General features: G+C 37.8%; 1 protein-coding gene across 23 annotated transcripts in view; it reads left to right on the top strand.

Annotated features, from left to right (window-relative positions):
* The window catches only part of R3HDM2 (R3H domain containing 2), a 148,491-nt gene that overhangs the window by 73,094 nt on the left and 56,730 nt on the right, over window positions 1–18,667 (top strand). The window contains exon 1 of one of the 23 annotated variants that reach the window (XM_067697049.1): window positions 6,789–6,928. The exons of the other annotated variants lie outside the window; for them this stretch is intronic. The gene's annotated coding sequence lies outside the window, so the exon portion shown is untranslated. Of the gene's footprint in view, window positions 1–6,788; window positions 6,929–18,667 lie in introns of those variants that run through there. 23 annotated transcript variants of the gene reach the window in all.

Here is an 18,667-nt window from a genome sequence, read left to right as displayed (position 1 = left end):
TAAGAGCCTGCATGCTGCAACTAAAAGATCCCTCATGCCGCAACTAAAAAAAAAAAAAAAAAAAAAAGATCCCGCACGCCACAGCAAAGAAAAAAAAAAAAAAAGATCCCGCACGCCACAGCAAAGATCCCGTGTGTCATAACTAAGACCCAGTGCAGCCAAATAAAAAAAACAAAACAAAACTGAGCCACCTTTGCATTCTCAGAATAAACTCCACTTGGTTGTCAGGCATTGTCCTTTTTATGTTTCACTGAATTTCATTTGCTCATATTTTACTGAGATATTTAGCATCTTTGTAAGGATATTGGTCTATAGCTTTCTTGTAATTTTTTTTTTTTTTGCGGTACGCGGACCTCTCACTGTTGTGGCCTCTCCCGTTGTGGAGCACAGGCTCCAGACGCGCAGGCTCAGCGGCCATGGCTCACGGGCCCAGCTGCTCCGTGACATGTGGGATCCTCCCGGACCGGGGCATGAACCCGTGTCCCCTGCATCGGCAGGCGAACTCTCAACCACTGCGCCACCAGGGAAGCTCGTAATTTTTTTAATATTAAAAAAATTCTTTTAATTGAAGTATAGTTGATTTACAATGTTGTGTTTATTTCTGCTGTACAGCAAAGTGATTCAGGTATATATATATATATATATATATACACACATATATATACACACACACATACACATTCTTTTTTTAATATTCTTTTCCATTATGGTTTATCATAGGATATTGAAAATGGTTCTCTGTGGTATACAGTAGGACCTTGTTGTTTATCCATTCTATATGTAATAGCTTACATCTGCTAACCCCAACCTCCCACTCCATCCGTCCCCCAGCCCTCTCCCTCATGGCAACCACAAGTCTGTTCTCTATGTCTCTACATAATTTTCTTGTAATATTTTTGCCTGGTTTGGATATCAGGGTAACATTGGCCTCGTAAAGTAAGTTGGGAGTTGTTTCCTTCTCTTCTGTTTTCTAAAGAGATTATATAGAATTGGTAGTTTCTTCTGCAAGTGTGTTAAAATTTACCAGAGAAAATATCTGGACCTGTAGATTTCTTTAATAGTTAGGGGTTATTCAAGTTATCTAATTCATCTTGGGTGACTTGTGATAATTTGTGGTTTCCAAGGAAGTGGTCTGTTTCAACTAAGCAATTGAATTTATTGTGTTTAGAGTTGTGTGTATACTCCCATATTATCTTTTTAATGTCTGCAGGATCTGTAGTGATATCTTTTTTTTTTCATTCCTGTTATTATTATGTGTGTTTTCTCTTTTCTTTTTTGTCAGTGTTGCTAGAGATTTGTCAATTTTACTGATCTTTCCAAAGAACCAGCTTTTGGTTTCATTGATTTCCCCCCGCCCCCGTTTTCAGTGTAGTTGATTTGTGCTTTTTATTATTAACTTCATTCTGATTACATTGAGTTTATTTTGCTTTTTTTTGTTTGTTTGTTTTTTAGTTTCTTAAGGTAGAAAGTTGGATTATTTTTTTTTTTTTTTTTTTTTTTTGCGGTACGCGGGCCTCTCACTGCTGCGGCCTCTCCCGTTGCGGAGCGCAGGCACCGGACGCACGGGCTCAGCGGCCATGGCTCACGGGCCCAGCCGCTCCGCGGCATGTGGGATCCTCCCAGACCGGGGCACGAACCCACGTCCCCTGCATCGGCAGGCGGACTCTCAACCACTGCGCCACCAGGGAAGCCCCAAGTTAGATTATTGATATGAGACCTTTCTACTTGTATTAGTCAGCTCAGGCTGCCATAACAAAATACCACAGAATGGGTGGCTTAAACAACAAAAAATTATTTCTTACCGTTCTGGAGGCTGGAAAGTCCAAGATCAATATACTAGCAAGGTAGGTTTCATTCTGGGGCCTCTAGTCGTGGTTTGTGGGCAGCTGCCCTCTAGCTGTGTGCTCACATGACCTCTTCTTGTGCATGCCAGCAGAGAAAGAGCAAACTCTCTAATGTCTCTTCTATAAGGGCACTGATCCTTTTGGATCAGGGTCCCGTCTGTATGATCTTGTTTAACCCTAATTCCTTCCTTAGAGGCCTCATTCCATATATAGCTACACTGGGTTAGGGTTTCAGCATTTGAATTTTGAAGGGACACAAATATTTGGCACATTACACTACTTTTCTAATATAACAATTAGTGCTACATATATATTTCCCTCTAAGTACTTCTTAAGTTTGCATCCCACACATTTTGATATGTTTTATTTACATTTTTGTTCAGTTCAGAATATTTTCCAGTTTCTCTAGAGACTACCTCTTTGACCCATGGATTATTTAAAGTGTGTTGTCTAATTTCCAAGTGTTTGTAGATGAACGTGTCATATATTTATTATTGATTTCTAATTTCCATTATGGTCAGAGGAGATACTTTGGATTATATCAGTTTTTAAAAATTTGTTCAAGTTGTTTTATGATTCAGCATATATGGTCTCTCTTGGTGAATGTTTCATGAGCACTTGAAAAGAATGTGCATTAATGTTTTTAGTTGGAGTGTTCTATAAATGTCAACTAGATCCTGTTGTTTGACGTTGTTGTTCAGTTCTTCTATATCCTTGCTAATTTTTGGCCTAATGGTTTTATCTATTCCTAAAAGAGGGGTGTTGAAATATACAATTGTAATTGTGCATGTCTATTTTTCATTTCAGTTCTTAGTTTTTGTTTTGTGTATTATGAAGTTCTGTTGTTAGGTGCATAGACATTTAGAATTGCTGTCGTCTTGGTGAATTGTCCCTTTTTATCATTATATAATGCTCTTCTTTATCCCTGGTAATTTCTTTGCTCAGAAGTCTACTTTGTCTAATATTAATTTAGTCCTTCCAGCTTTTTTTTGGCTAGTGTTTGTATAGTGTATCTTTTTCAATCTTTTAAAATTTAAACTAATAGACTATTATTTAGAACAGTTTTAGGTTTACAGAAAAATTGAGCAGAGGGTACACAGAGTTCCCATATGCCACCCTTCACCAGTACACATACAGTTCCCCCTGTTACTTAACATTTTACATTACTGTGGTACATGTGTTGCAATTGATGAGCCAATATTGATGCATTATTATTAACTAAAGTCTGTAGTTTAAGTTAGGTTTCACTCTTCGTCTTGTACAGTTCTATGGGTTTTGACAAATGTATGTCATGTATCCACTATTAAAGTATCATACAGAATAGTTTATTCTGTTTGCTTTTAATTCACCTCTATCATTATATTTGAAGTGACTTTCTAAGTTATTTGGACAATCTCTCTCTTTTAATTGGCATTTTTAGACTATTTACATTTAATATAATTATTGATATTTTAGATTTAGATCTACATCTAACTTGTTTTTTCTTTGCTGTTTCTATTTTTAAACTGATGATTCCCTCTTCCTGCCTTTTGAGTCGTTTGAACATTTTGTAGTATTTCATTTTACTCATTTAAATTTATCTTTAAGGTTTTGACTATCTTTTTGTATAGTTTTTTAACTGGTTGCTCTAGGGGTCTCTCTCTCTCTTTCTTTTTCTCTTTTTCTTTCTCTCAGCATATACAGACAAACACAAATATACATATGTGTATGTGTATGTGCATATACACGCACCTAACTTGTATTTACAGTCTACTTAGAGTTACTATTTTGCCATTTCAGGTGTAATGTCAAAACCTTTACATCATATAGGTTCCTTTCCTTTTCCCCCCTTAATATTATAGTTGTCCTGTCCATTACATTTATCTATATACATTGAAAATTTCATGAGATAATCTTACAATTTTTGCTTTCAAACATCAAAACATATTTTAAAGAACTCAATAGGAGAAGAATGTTATATGTAACCAGATATTTAGCATTTTTGTTTTTCTTCCCTCATTCCTGGTATTCCAGGTTTTGTTGTATTGTTTCCCAACTTTTTGAACAACTTTCTTTGGTCATTCTTTTAGAATAGGTCTGCTGACAATGAGTTCTTTTAGTTTTTCTTCATCTGAGGATGTCTTTATGTCATCTTTATTCCTAAAGGTTATTTTCTCTGCACACAGAATTCTGTGTTTATGGATCTTTCCTTTAAGCACTTTAAACATGTTATTCTGATTCCTTCTAGTCTTCATAGTTTTCTGATGAGCAATATGAAGTGATTCAAATCACTGTTCCCTTAATAAGTCCAGCATCATTTTTGACTTGTTACTTTTAAGATTTGTTCTTTGTGTTTAGTTTTTACCTGTTACATTGTAACGAATCTAGGAGTGGATTTTGTTGTGTTTATCCTGTTTGGGAATTTCTGAGCTTCTTAACTCTAGGTTTATGTCTTTTGTCAAGTTTGTGAAGCTTTCAGCCATTATTTCTTAACATGTTGCACCACACTCTTTCTCCTCTCCTTCTGGGATACTGATGGCCCAAATATTAGACTTTCTGATATTTTTTACAGGCCCTTGATAATCTGTTCTCCCCCTCCCCATCTTTTTTCTTTTTATTGTTCAGATTTTTTTTTTTTTTTTTTTTTGCGGTACGCGGGCCTCTCACTGTTGTGGCCTCTCCCGTTGTGGAGCACAGGCTCCGGACGCACAGGCTCAGCGTCCATGGCTCACGGGCCTAGCCGCTCCGCAGCATGTGGGATCTTCCCGGACCGGGACATGAAACTGTGTCCCCTGCATCGGCAGGCGGACTCTCAACCACTGCACCACCAGGGAAGCCCTATTGTTCGGATTTGATATTGATTCATATTTGATGCTTCTACTGAAATTTGATGTGTCTTCAATTTGAACTTGATCAGTCTTCAAATTCACTGACTCTTCTCTCATTTCTGTTCTGCTGTTGGACCCGTCAAGTGAGTGTTATGTTTTTGTTGCTGTATTTTTTAGTTCTAAGATTTCCATTTGGTTCCTTTTTACAGCCTCTATTTCTTTCTTGAGACATTCTGTCTTTCTGTTAGTTTCAGGAGTGTTTTCCCTACATTTTGGGAGCATATTTTATAATAGCTTTTTTAATAGCTGTCAGATAATTTCTACATATGTGTCACCTCCATGTTGTATCTGTTCATCTCTCTTCCTGCAGATTGAGATTATCTTGGTATTTTGGATGCTAAGTAATTTTGGATTATATCCTGAAATTTTTGAATATTATTAGGGTCTGGGTCTTGTTAAATGCCATGGTGAATGTTGACTTTTATTTTAGCAGACACTTGACATGGTTGGGTTCAGCTTGCAAATTCTGTCCAGCCTTCAGTGGATGGTGATTCCAAAGTTATTTCAGTTTTCTTAGCTTTTACAGTGCTATTTAGATCTGCTTTGCATGTGCACTACCCATTAACTCATATGGGACTTGGCTGGTGGCTATTCTCATAGTTCAAAGTGACCTACTATTAGGAGATACATGGTGAATTGTTTTAGGTATGAGAGGTCATTATGAGAACATCTCAAATAGTTCTGAAAAAAATGTATACATACATGCCTGCATGTGTGTACTAAATCTGTATGTGAATCTGGGTGACTGTTGTACTAGTTTTGCAAATTCTCTGTATATTAAAACTTTCTCAAACAAAAATTTGGAGGCCAAATATATATATATAGGTCAGAAACATGCCATTCTTCTGCTTAAAAACTCCCGGTGGTCTCTCATCTCACTAAGTAAAAGCCAGATTCCTTTTAGTGGTTGTTTGGCCCTTCAGGATCAGCTTTCATACCCCCTATTGGCTTTTCGTCTCATTCAGAGTAAAAGCCAGAATTCCTTTTTCTTTCATTCTTCTATATGACCCTTAATTTATTTATCTTATATTCCTAGAACTTATTGTAGTGTTTGGCCAATAGTAAGAACACAAGCACACAACAAACGTGTTTGAATGAATGACTGGTTGTCTTTGTGACGGGTTTTATTATTTTCCTCAGGATGTCTGAACCCCACCTGTATGTTATTTTGTGTTATTGCAGGCCTTGTACCACCTGTAATGTCTATTACTTGCTGTAGCAATAGAGATCATTACTGCCTCTCCTTAGGCTCTTAAAAATTAGGACCTGAAAGTCATTTTTAAGTCCCAGAGCCATGCATACTTTGAAGAACTATTACTCTCCTTTCCTGGTGTCCTTTGTACCACTTTCTTCATTTTAATCTGTTTATCCTCATCCCCATCCATATGCTCTATTCTCATTCTTTTTCATCAGTTCTATCAGTAAGGTACCTTCATGGTTTCCTCATTATCCTGTTTTATAACTAAAGTGTTTTCCCCATCATTCTGGGGGCAGATATGGGAGGAGGAACAGATAGCTACTGGTATCCTGTGTTCAAAATGAAAAATGATTCTATTAAATATAGCTTGCTGGAAAGAATTCTCTGTAACTAGATTTGCCCTTAGTTTCTAAAGTTCAGCCCAGTAGCTTTTAGGCAAAGACCATTTCTCTGGCCTCAATTATTTTGCAGGAGAGAAAAAGGCAAAAGTAAATTTAAACGTGAACTTTTAATTCAATACACATCCACGTTATTCTTCTCTAATAAGACTCTATTTTGGCATCTCAACATATATAGCAGAAAAGAGCTGGTGCTGTGTCTTTAAAAACTATCCAAAGCAGTGTGGAGGCAGGCTTGTCACTGAAGTGCTTGAATGAGAGCGAGAAGAGGAGGTGGAAGGGGGTGCTCTTGTAGCGTGTGTGTGTTCCCGCACACGCGCATTCACACATGTGAGTGTGACTGTTGGCAGAGCTCTAGGTGGCATCCTTCTGAACAGCTGGACCATGGTCTGCTTCAGAGCTTCTTGTCAGAGCAGTTAGCTTGCTAGAGACGCAGCAGCAAGGATCAGTAGCGTTTCATTCAAGGGTGATGGGGGCGGGAGGGGACTGTGGGCGGGGGAAGAAGCACAGGTTTCCCAGAAGGAATTTCTTCCGGCAAAATTCCTGCAGAACAGATTCTTACAATGAAGTCTCCATTAATAATGTGAGCTCGCTGTTGGTTTAAGTGCAGATCCATCTGGGGTGAGTTTTGGATAATTTTCTCTCTTTATATAAAAGTCCTTGAACTCCACAGACTGGGTAGGGAAGAAGCTAGAAAGATAGATATCTTTTGTATCTTGGCCAATTTAACTGTATAATACACATTTGGGAAATTAGATAATTTTCAGGTGTTAAGCTTGTGAGGATTTTGTGGGCATTTTTGTTTTTTATCTTTAAAATATTTTTAAAATTAGGTGTGCTAGAACTTTTACTCTAGTCAGATTCTACCTCTTCTATGGCTATTTCAAGTGATGCTTCATTCAGATTTAGCTTATAAGAATAGTGGTGATTTCTGTTCTTTTTGGTGATGCTGTTGACACACATTGCAGGAAGCAGGGAATTCCCTATAAATATCCTTCACTGTGTCATTCCACACCCGGTTGGTGAATATGTCTCTCTGTCCTATGTCTTTACGTAACTGTCCCCTAGTCTTTAAATGTGTTAAGAAGAAACATGTCACCTTTGCTGTGTCTAGGAAGCTTTTTTGATTATGAACATCTTAGGAGGAATTTATTCAGCCTTTTTACTGAAACATGCCTTTTGACGTTGAGGTTGTCATAAGAATTTCCTGTGGGTTTACTGCTTATTTTGAATTACTTGTTTGTTTCTTATAATTGGTTTGTTTTTGTTTGCTGGCCTTGGTTTCTAAAGAGTGCAGAGATGGGATTCCCTCTGCCTCCAGTGACGTAGTGATTTTGTTTGCAGTCTTTTTCTTCTGAGAGGGAGGGAACAGAGAGAAGGAAGAAGAAAAATCCATCCAAAGTGGTGCATTCTCCCATCTATGCCTAACTGGGTACTGTTGAACAGAGCTGAAGCCAGAGTGGGATGTTGTTAATGATAGGGATGCTCTTTTGTTTGTTTCCTTTTTGAATAGGCTGAGGCCAAAGTCAGGATTGCTGAAACAGAGTGCCTGAATTAACCCTGTATATCCTGCTGCTAATGAATTTTACTTAATTGCTTTTTGTAAATATGGAATGAAAAAGAGCTCTTAGCAGGTTTCTGGAACCTAGCAAACCGAGTAATTCTAGGTTGGGTTTTGGAATTTGGAATTTTTCTACCTTATTTGCACTGGTCCTGAGCAGGCAGTTTGTACGCTCTTTCTCAGACCTCAAAAATAGGTAGCTATATAAAATTCCTTGCCAATGTAGTTAGAGTGAAACCCTCATTTTTGAATGTATGAAGCTAAAGTAAAGCTTAGGAAGAAATTGTTATATTCTTAGGTGTGGACTTAACTTACCTTTTTTGGATTAAGAGTTTGGGCTTCCAGTTCCTTTTTATGCAACTCCATATTAAGAATCTGATCTCTGGAGGACTGCCTGCAGAGGCCAGTGTGAAAAATTCAGTAGACGAGAGCCTAGGAATATTTTAGGTTTGCCTGTGGATGTGTTTGGATAACATATGTTGAAAAGTGCCTTTAAGAACTTGCTGGTTTATTTTCTGTCCTGATACTCTTTTCTGTTCTGTGCTCTCATTTATTCTAAGTTCTCTGTGTTAAGTGAAAAGAGTAATGTCTGTTTTTTAGCTTACATTATGCAGTCCTATTGTTATGGTAGTTCAATTAATATTTATTACAGCCATAAATATTTCCAACTAACAAAATTCTAGTTTTATCTGGGGAGAAGGAGGGGGAAGAAAAAGAAAGACAATCTTAGGGTAAACCAAGAGCATTCTGGAAGAATAACCTATTTAGAAGGTTGCCAGAAACCAGGGCTATAAAGGTTAATAGAAATTCTACTGCATCCTTGCATCTCAATATTGCAGCAAATATGTGGATAATTTCTTGCTAGCTTTTCAGGAAACCCCTGTCGTGGACAACCCTCATTAATTGTTGCTGGGAAACTGCTCTGACGTCACTGGGAGCAGTTCCCCATCTGCAACGAGGACAGGAATAGCCTTTGAGGGGGAAGAAAACTGCTGTGAAGTTAAAAGATGATGGTTTTGTTAACTTGGTTTTCCTTCCATTTGGGAGTGGGTGGGATAGACCTAAAGACTTCTTAAATGTTTCAGTCATTAGCAATGGAAAAATTATTAAGAGGTCTTTTTGTTTCAGCTGAAAGTACGTTTTTTAATCTTCATTTTCTAACCATCAAGGTTTTAGAAAAGGTCAAGGAAAGAAAAGCTGTTGAAAGATGTTGGAGAAGTAAGATTTGTTTCTTTTTATCCTTCCTTTTTTTTCACTTTTTTTTTTAAAGGAAAAAGAAAAGATCAAGGACTGCTTTTGCAGAAGATGTTTAGCATCACCTTGTTTGGGATAATTAAAAATGTGATAATGTTGGAAGAACTTTCTGGCAAAATTGATGGGGACTATTTCTGTACCTAAAAGTTACCATAAGTACTTTTCTCCAAAGTGCTCCTCTCCTAGCCCACCTACTCTCACTGATTTATAGCCTGTTCAGGAGCTTCTTTTTTGGAAAAGCACACATAGTAGCTAATAAATGTTTGGACTCTGGATTTAGGCTCCCTGAGTTCAAATCCTAGCTATGCCAATTGCTGGTTCTGTGACCTTGGACAAATTACTTAACCTCTCCATTTCTTCATATGTAAAATGTATGAAATGAAGATAATAATAGTATCCACTTCCTAGGATTGTTTTGAGGATTAAAAGAGTTAATACATGTAAAGCCTTTAAGATAGTTCCTGGTTATCTTAAAGGCTTACTTAGCATTAGCTATTGTTAATATTTAGAAATTAAACAGGAGTATACGATTTGTATCTTCAGATCACCTGTAATTTTTGAGAAAGCCAGAAGAGATTTTCAAGCCGTGTAGGATGTTGCATGTTTAAAATGAATATAAGTATAATCTAAATATTTAAGATTAAAATTGACACTTTTTTTTTTTATAAATTTATTTATTTAGTTTTGGCTGTGTTGGGTCTTCGTTTCTGTGCGAGGGCTTTCTCTAGTTGCGGCGAGCGGGGGCACTCTTCATTGCGGTGCGCAGGCCTCTCACTGTCGCGGCCTCTCGTTGCGGAGCACAGGCTCTGGACACGCAGGCTCAGTAGCTGTGGCTCACGGGCCTAGTTGCTCTGCGGCATGTGGGATCCTCCCAGACCAGGGCTCGAATCCGTGTCTCCTACATTGGCAGGCAGATTCTCAACCACTGTGCCACCAGGGAAGCCCCAAAGTTGATCCTCTTAGGAAGTATCTTTTCTAATTTGATGCTCATAGGCCAAATTGTAAACACCTTCCCTCAGATTAACAGCTCTGTTTTTCTTTCTTTGGCCATCATTGATCTTTTGACTTCTGTAGATGATGACTTTTTTTTATTGTTTGTGTGTTGTTTTTTACTTTCTTCCATTGGTTCTGATCTACTTTAAAATCTTAGGACACTTGGGCTTCCCTGGTGGCACAGTGGTTGAGAGTCTGCCTGCTGATGCAGGGGACACGGGTTCCTGCCCCGGTCCGGGAAGATCCCACATCCCGCGGAGCGGCTAGGCCCATGAGCCATGGCCTCTGAGCCTGCGCATCCAGAGCCTGTGCTCCTCAACGGGAGAGGCCACAGCAGTGAGAGGCCTGCATACCGCAAAAAAAAAAAAAAAAAAAATCTTAGGACACTTGCCTTTGGTGTCTGCTTCTGAAACTTTGTGTTCTGCTTTTCTCTATGTACGTTGATGTGGTGGTGTTCTTTCTCCATATATTTATGAGAGTATAAGATTTATATGAAGTCCTATATATCAAGACTCCTTAAATCAACTTGCTTAAAAGATCTAGGCTCTTTAATTTTTGTCAGTTTGATTACTATGTGTCTTGGTGTGTCCCTCCTTGGGTTAATCCTGTATGGGACTCTCTGCACTTCCTAGACTTAGGTGACTGTTTCCTTTCCCATGTTAAAAAAATCTAGGATCTTAAATGGACCAAATATCAAATCACAAATATTTAAATATCCAGTATCTCCATGCCCTTTTACCTTCTTTTAATTTCATATTAAAGACGTAGAGTGTTACTCTTGTGTGGTTTTTGAGGCTTCGCCTTTTGGATTGCTGTCTAAACTATGAAGGTACACTGACAAGAGCTAGTAATGTGTGTAACATTTATAGTGAAGAAAATACCTTTCTGTGTAAAGTTTTATTCTTTCCTCCCTATTAATTTTCTTAAGCCAGTGAGTTTTAAGGAATACTGGTTACATATCTTTTCCAGTGGAATATATGGGGAAAGAGAGTTAATATTATTAAAAAGGAGAGCATAAATTGAAGAAAAATAAAAAGTAAGAAGCACTATGCAGGTGAATGTCCTTAAAGTCTAGGTAGGCACTGCCAAGGGATGTGCTAAGTGGACATTATGTGTTGCTGGGGGAACGTTGAGAAACACTATGATTAGATAATGCGACTGGCCTTGCTTCTGGAGTGAACTAAGGGGGAAATTTTTTATCTCCAAAACTCTTGAACATATTTATCCTAGGAAGTTGATGAGAAATGTGAATAAAGGTTTAGGTACAAAGATACTCATTACAGCATTATTTTATTATAAAAATGAACAGCTTCCTGAATATCCAGTAAGAGGGAAATGGTTAAATAAATTGTGGTACATATATGTAGTAGAATATTAGATAGTTATTAAAATGACTTTGGTAGAAGTAATTAATGGGGGAAATGGTCACAGTTCTAGTAGTAGAAAAAAGCATGGTATAAAAATGTTCTGTATAATGTGAATTACATAAAAATTATTAGGTATGGAAACATCCAAATGGATACAATTTCCATTCGAATATGGAAGCAAAACTTAGAAAAACATATCTCAGAACATTGGTGTTATTAATAGCAGTTATCTCTGAGTTACAGAGTATGGGTAATTTTTCTTTTCTACTTCTACTTGTGTGTGTTTTCTGTAAGTATAAAGAAGCCTATAGTACTTCTCTAATCATAAAAGCCTTTCTGTTAGTATCTGAAAGTAAAATTTCAAAATGTGTTAAAGTGAAAACGAATGTGATGACATATAAATTCCTAAGCATAGTGTTTGGATCACAGTAAATGCTTAATAAATGATAGCTCCTGCGTACTGAGGAAGATCGCCTCCTATGATCAGAGCCCTTTCATATTGGGAGGCAACATCACTGAGATAGTATCCTATTCATGCAGCTTTCTGTCTTTCTGAGGTCGATAAATATGTTGTTCTTCTATATGTACTGGCCCAGGATATTAAAAAAAAAAATAGTTGTAGGACCAGAGTGAAATGTTTTGGTGTTCTCTTATGAAGGTATAAAGGAAACTGATGTAGAGGGGGCCTAGTAGTGATTTTCTGCAGTGACTTAAAAAAAATTTTTTAGCTTTGATATAATTTATTTTTTTAATTAATTAATTTATTTTTGGCTACATTGGGTCTTCGTTGCTGTACACGGGCTTTCTCTAGTTGTGGCGAGCAGGGGCTACTCTTCGTTGTGGTGCGCAGGCTTCTCATTGTGGTAGCTTCTCTTGTTGCAGAGCACAGGCTCTAGGCATGGGGGCTTCAGTAGTTGTGGCTCACAGGCTCTAGAGTGGAGACTCAGTTGTTTTGGCGCATGGGCTTAGTTGCTCCATGGCATGTGGGATCTTCCCGGACCACGGGTCGAAGCCCTGTCACCTGTATTGGCAGGTGGATTCTTAACCACTGCACCACCAGGGAAGTTCCTAGCTTTGATATAATTTATGACTCCCACTGTAAGTTGCTTTTATCCCCTTTTCTGGGTTGCCTCCTTAAGAATTCTTGGGAAATTTGAAACAGTATAACAGAAAAGATTTTCTTTGTTCTAGGAATTTCTGTTCCTTCTCAAGTTAGTCTAACTATATGGGCCCCTTGGAACTCAGTGCTGATAAAAAAGAAAGGTAGATTTCCATCTACTTTGGACTTGCTTGGGAACTGAGTTGTGCATGTAAGAAACTATCAATACTTTCAACACGCGAAAAACATACTGGAAATACACGTCAGTGGCTATTTTTACTGAGCAGTAGTGTCAGATATTATTTTTTTAACTTTTTATTTTATATTGGAGTATAGCCGATTTACAATGTTGTGATAGTTTCAGGTGCACAGCAAAGGAACTCAGCCATACGTATACATGTATCCATTCTCCCCCAAACTCCCCTCCCATCCAGGCTGCCACATAACATTGAGCAGAGTTCCCTGTGCTGTACAGTAGGTCCTTGTTGGTTATCCATTTTAAGTATAGCAGTGTGTACATGTCGATCCCAAACTCCCTAACTATCCCTTCCTCCCAGCCTTCCCCCCGTGTCAAATGTTTTTAATATTTGACAGTTTATTCTTCCTAATCACTATAGTTCTTAATATGTGACTTGTACAGTAAATACATGTTTAGTAAGTAGGCATAGACAAAAAAGACTATACTCTTAACACCATGACTTTTGTGCCTGAGACCATTTTCTCTTCCAGAATGCAAAATAATGTGAATGTACTTAATACTATGGAAATTCACACTTAAAAATTATTGAAATGATAATTTTTATGTTATATGTATTTTACCACTGTTAAAACAAAAAACACAACAGTGTGAGCCAGATGAAAACGTGCAGTTTCCAAGCTAATTATGACCCTGACACCTCAGATTCTGTCTACTTCTCAGCATTCACTTACTACCATATACCAGGAGATGGGGACCAAAGTTACTTGTTACAGCCAGAGATATATCAGTTACTGGCAAAAAGCATGCAAGGAAAGGGGAGTACCTTGTAATACATCAGGTGGATTTTAGAATGTAAATGAGCACCACTGAGGAGAAGGATGGACTTTTTGGTGTAGTCTCCTCATCTAGTTTATAATTATCTTGAATCCTCTTCGCTTCAAGAAGATCTGTAGCTGAGGGAGAAGGAATTGGGAATTGAATGTGAAGAGCAAAGGTATTACAGTAGCTCTTCCCTGTCCACGGGGGATATGTTCCAAGACCCCCAGTGGATGCCTGAAACCTGGATAGTACCAAGCCCTGTATATACTATACTTTTTCCTATGCATACATACCTATGACAAAGTTTAATTTATAAATTAGGCACAGTAAGAGATTAACAACAACAATAATAAAATAGAACAATTATAACAATATATTAATGAAAGTTTTGTGAATATGGTCTCTCTCTCAGAATATCTTATTGTACGAATTTAATACCTTTTCCATCTTAACTAAGCACTAGTGGCCATAAGTTTTACAGTTCGAGGTGTGACCGCAAAATTAGCACAGATTTTTTTCTTTTTCACAATTTCACAGAAGATTCATTCTTAGCAGCCTCAGCATATGATTTTTTTTCTTTCCTTATTAAGTTGAGAACTTTCACCTTTTCACGTAAAGGAAGCACTTTGCGGCTTCTCTTTAGCGTATCCAAATTGCCAGCATCACTACTTGTGCTTTGGGGCCATTATTAAGTAAAATAAGGCTTACTTGAACACTAGCACTTTTGATACCATGACAGTTGATCTGATAACTGAGAAGGCTACTAATTAACTGACAGGTGGGATACGGAGGGATACGGAGGGACAAAGGAATGATACCTGTCTTGGGCGGGACTGAGTGGGATGGCACAAGATTTCGTCATGCTATTCAGAACAGCGCTTATGAATTATTTCTGGAATTTTCCATTCAGTATTTTTGGACTTCAGTTGACTGTGGGTAACTGAAACCAAGGAAAGCAAAGCTGCAGAATTGGGGTGGGGGGGCACTACCGTATTTCCTCATTTAGACATAGCAATTTTTTCTCTAAGCACAGTGGAGCATGATGGGGGAGGGGGGTATAGAAAAGAGGACTGATATCATAGAATTACAGGAACTGTATGAGCTGATTGTGATTTGAGAATATGGAAAATAAGAGCCTGAAATCTGTGAGTTTTGATGATGATTTTAACATTTCAAAGAAAGTTATGGGAAACTTACAAAGGTTAGCAGTCTTAAAACGTTTAGCTTTTTCCATATACTGTAGCATGGGAAGCTTCAATATTGGGATTTCAGCAGGGCAGCACTTTACTTATACTAATCCCACAATTTATCCTAGTGATGGTTTTTCATGGTGCAAGGATTCCTGAATTTCTCCTTTGAAATTACACAAGGGAAGATTTCTGGAGTTTGGAGGATCCCTTGTTATTTGCATAGATTCATTGTCATTGCTATTCACTCTTTCCCCCTACTACTCATTTTTAGTATATCAGAATGGCAGCATTGCTTACTTGTCTGTACAGACTATTCTTTGATAATATTTGCAGCAGTTTCTGTGGAAAGTGTTTTATTAAAAAAAAAAAAAAGAGGAGGAGGCAAGGGGAATATCATCTTGTAGCTCTTAGTGATAGAGCCTGTTGCCATGGAGTCCTGGATCAGATTGGCTGACCTGGGGGCCAATGAGCAGTTAGAACATAAACACATCATCATTTAACCTTGCAGAATTCATTTACTCAGTGATATATGACATTAATACCATAACTGTATATAAAGCTGTGAAATAAAATGTTTCAAGAATGGTATAAGGTGGTTTTCTCTTACTTTTCAAATTTTGCTGCTTAATATAAACAATGTAATAATACATATCTTCTTACTTTGATTTGATTGAGAAAAGATATGGTGGGAAATACCTATCACCTGTCTGTGAATTGAGTTGCTGCTGCAGTCAGTTGGGCTTATGCCAAGTCTAAGTCAAACCCTGGCCTCTAGACCAGAGGAGATTTGTCTTGATATCTGAAGCTACTTTGCTTATTTTGGTAGCTTTAGAGCTGAGTCAGAAATTGGCAGCTTTTTTCTTACTTGTTTTTCCTTTTTTCTCTTCCACTCTGATATGGTAGTCCCTGTAAATGTTATATTTGCACACTATTGGGTCTGGAGTTAGAGGATCAGCTGGGATTAGCTTCTGTATTCTCCATCTTCACTTCTCTAGCTTGTTCATATTTATTGACATACATCTGGGAGGTTTCACTTAACTCAGTGTTAGTTCCTTGTCATAGCAGATCATGGCATGTATCTGCTCCTGTACCTTATTGCTTTAGAGACTGAGAGTGATTCATTCATACAAAGAAAATACCCCTTCTAGATCTTGTAAATGAAAGAAGTCAAGAGTATTGTTTTTCTTCTTACATTTTATGTCAGGGATACTTGAGAAATTATGGTGTGTCTTGTTCTCCTCTCCTCCAGTGTTTCCATGCTTGGCTATTTACAGATTTGAAGGATTGAAAGAGGCTTCAAGAGATCCATGAGTTTGTTCCCCTCTTTTGAACTATTCAAGTCTCTATTAGTGAGATGTGAACTTCTCATTATACCATCACTTTCTGTCTCAGAGGAATAAAACCAAACTTCAGATTTACCTGTTAAGCAAAGAGGAGCAAAAAGTCTGTTTGGTGTCTGGCTAACTTTTTGTGGGGAGGCCTTAGAAAAGTAGCATAGGAAGTGTTTGGGGTTTTGTAATTTTAGTTATTTGACCAGAAAAAGGCTTCCTGAGATGGCATCTGAGTAAAGATCTGAAAAGACTGAGTAAGCAAGCCATGCTGTTATCTGGGAGAAGACCATTCCAGGCAGAAGGAAGGAACAGTAAAAGTAATCACTATAAAGTGGGTTTAGGGCACAAGGAGGAGCCAATGTGATTGAAACTGCATATATTGGAGAAATAGTAAGAGATGGGATCAGAGGGCAAATTAGTGGTCAGATTATTTAAGGTCTTATAGGTTATTTTAAGAACTCAGGTTTTGCTCTGAGTGAGATGGGGATCCATTGGAGAGTTTTGAGCAAAGCTATAACATGATCTGAAACTGTTTTTACACAATTACTCTGGTTGCTATGTTTAGAAAATACTGTAGGGGAGCAAGATTGGAATCAGGAGACCAGTTAGAAGGCTATCAGCCAAGAGAGATGGTGGCTTGGACCAGGGTGGTAGCAGTGGAAATGTAGGAAGTCACCAGATTTTGGTTATATTTTGAAGTTAGAGTCAACACGATTTGCTCCTTGATCATTTTGGTCTTCAGTTTACTCTTCTATGAAGAGAATGGTGATATCTACTTGTAAAATGTCTAGCCCTATACACACAATAGAGTGATCAATGATAAACTTTCTAGAAGTGAGGCCTCTTTAGGATCTGAGCCATCAAATGTTGTGTGTTCTTTAAACATCATGAGTAACATGTCTGAAGGAACCAGCTACTCTTCATTGATTCATCTCTTGCCTTAGGTGTATACTTACAGCTATATCAAACATTGGAGCTCTTCCTTTTGAAAGAAGCATTTACCTAAATCGACTTTTTAAAAACAATTCTTAAAATACCAGAGTATCAAGAAAAGTAGGAAACCAAGTACAGTAAGTGGTAAATAGGCAGTAAAAGACTGCAAGCAAGAAAAAAGATAAGAATTCTAATTCTCATTAAAATAGGCAAGGATCTCACCTATGCAGAATAATGTGGGTTCAATACTGATTGGGAAATGGGTGTATACAAGGTGCCAATTCCAAGTGGAAATATGTGTGCTCATAAGAGAAAAACAGTACCACTGAACAGCCAGGAAGAGGGGTCTCTCAAATATCTTTCTTTACCTTCTTACTGTAAAATAGGATTAGGAGGAACTAACATTTACTTGAGCATACTGTGTGTAGGCACATTACATTTGCTATGTGATTTTCCGATGACTCTATGAGATATATATCATGTCTAATCTTACAGATAAGGAGGCTGAGGCTTACTTACATGGTTAATAAGTTGTAGAAACATTAGTCTTATAGCCAAATTATGTCAAACTACAAAGTCCATAAACTTATCCACTATAACATGCTTACTGCCCTTTATACTCTAGAGATTGAATGTTCTTTATTTTGATGGGTGCCGCCCCTAACTCACCCTTTAATCATGCTCAGCCTTTTCCTTGTAGCAGAGGTAGTATTGGAGCACGAGGGTGATGCTTTTATATCCTCTGTAAAAGTACCAAATTTTCCTTATTTTACCTCTTGCCTCCCAAGTACATATAAGCTCCAGGTTGTTGCTACAGGATTCCTTGCTTATAGGAATTGACTAATTGTGTACTGTTATTTTCATCATTATTATTATTTTGAGTGTGTGCGTGCTGTGAATATATATTACAGCAAAACTTAAATAATATCTTAAACAAGACAGAAGTGTATTTTTCTGTCACACTTAGGAAATCCAGAGGGAGCCAGTGCAGTCCAGGGTTGGTCTAGTCAAGGACTCAGGTTTCTTCTGTTGCCCCACTGTCTATGGTTTTCAATCCTACTATCACCTCACAGTCTCAGATGGCTGCTGAAGTGCCAGCCTTTACTTCTACATTCAGGCCAGCAAGAATTAGGGATGACAGAGATAAACCCACGCACATATGGTCACCTTATCTTTGATAAAGGAGGCAAGAATATACAGTGGAGAAAAGACAGCCTCTTCAATAAGTGGTGCTGGGAAAACTGGACAGGTACATGTAAAAGTATGAAATTAGAACACTCCCTAACACCATACACAAAAATAAACTCAAAATGGATTAAAGACCTAAATGTAAGGCCAGACACTATCAAACTCTTAGAGGAAAACATAGGCAGAGCACTCTATGACATAAATCACAGCAAGATCCTTTTTGACCCACCTCCTAGAGAAATGGAAATAAAAACAAGAATAAACAAATGGAACCTAATGAAACTTAAAAGCTTTTGCACAGCAAAGGAAACCATAAACAAGACCAAAAGACAACCCTCAGAATGGGAGAAAATATTTGCAAATGAAGTAGCTGACAAAGGATTAATCTCCAAATCTTACAAGCAGCTCATACAGCTCAATATCAAA

This window comes from Pseudorca crassidens, chromosome 11, assembly GCF_039906515.1.
Source record: "Pseudorca crassidens isolate mPseCra1 chromosome 11, mPseCra1.hap1, whole genome shotgun sequence".
NCBI classification, from domain to species: domain Eukaryota; kingdom Metazoa; phylum Chordata; class Mammalia; order Artiodactyla; family Delphinidae; genus Pseudorca; species Pseudorca crassidens.
Note: the sequence above shows the minus strand (reverse complement) of the source record. Positions and strands in the feature narration are given on the sequence as shown.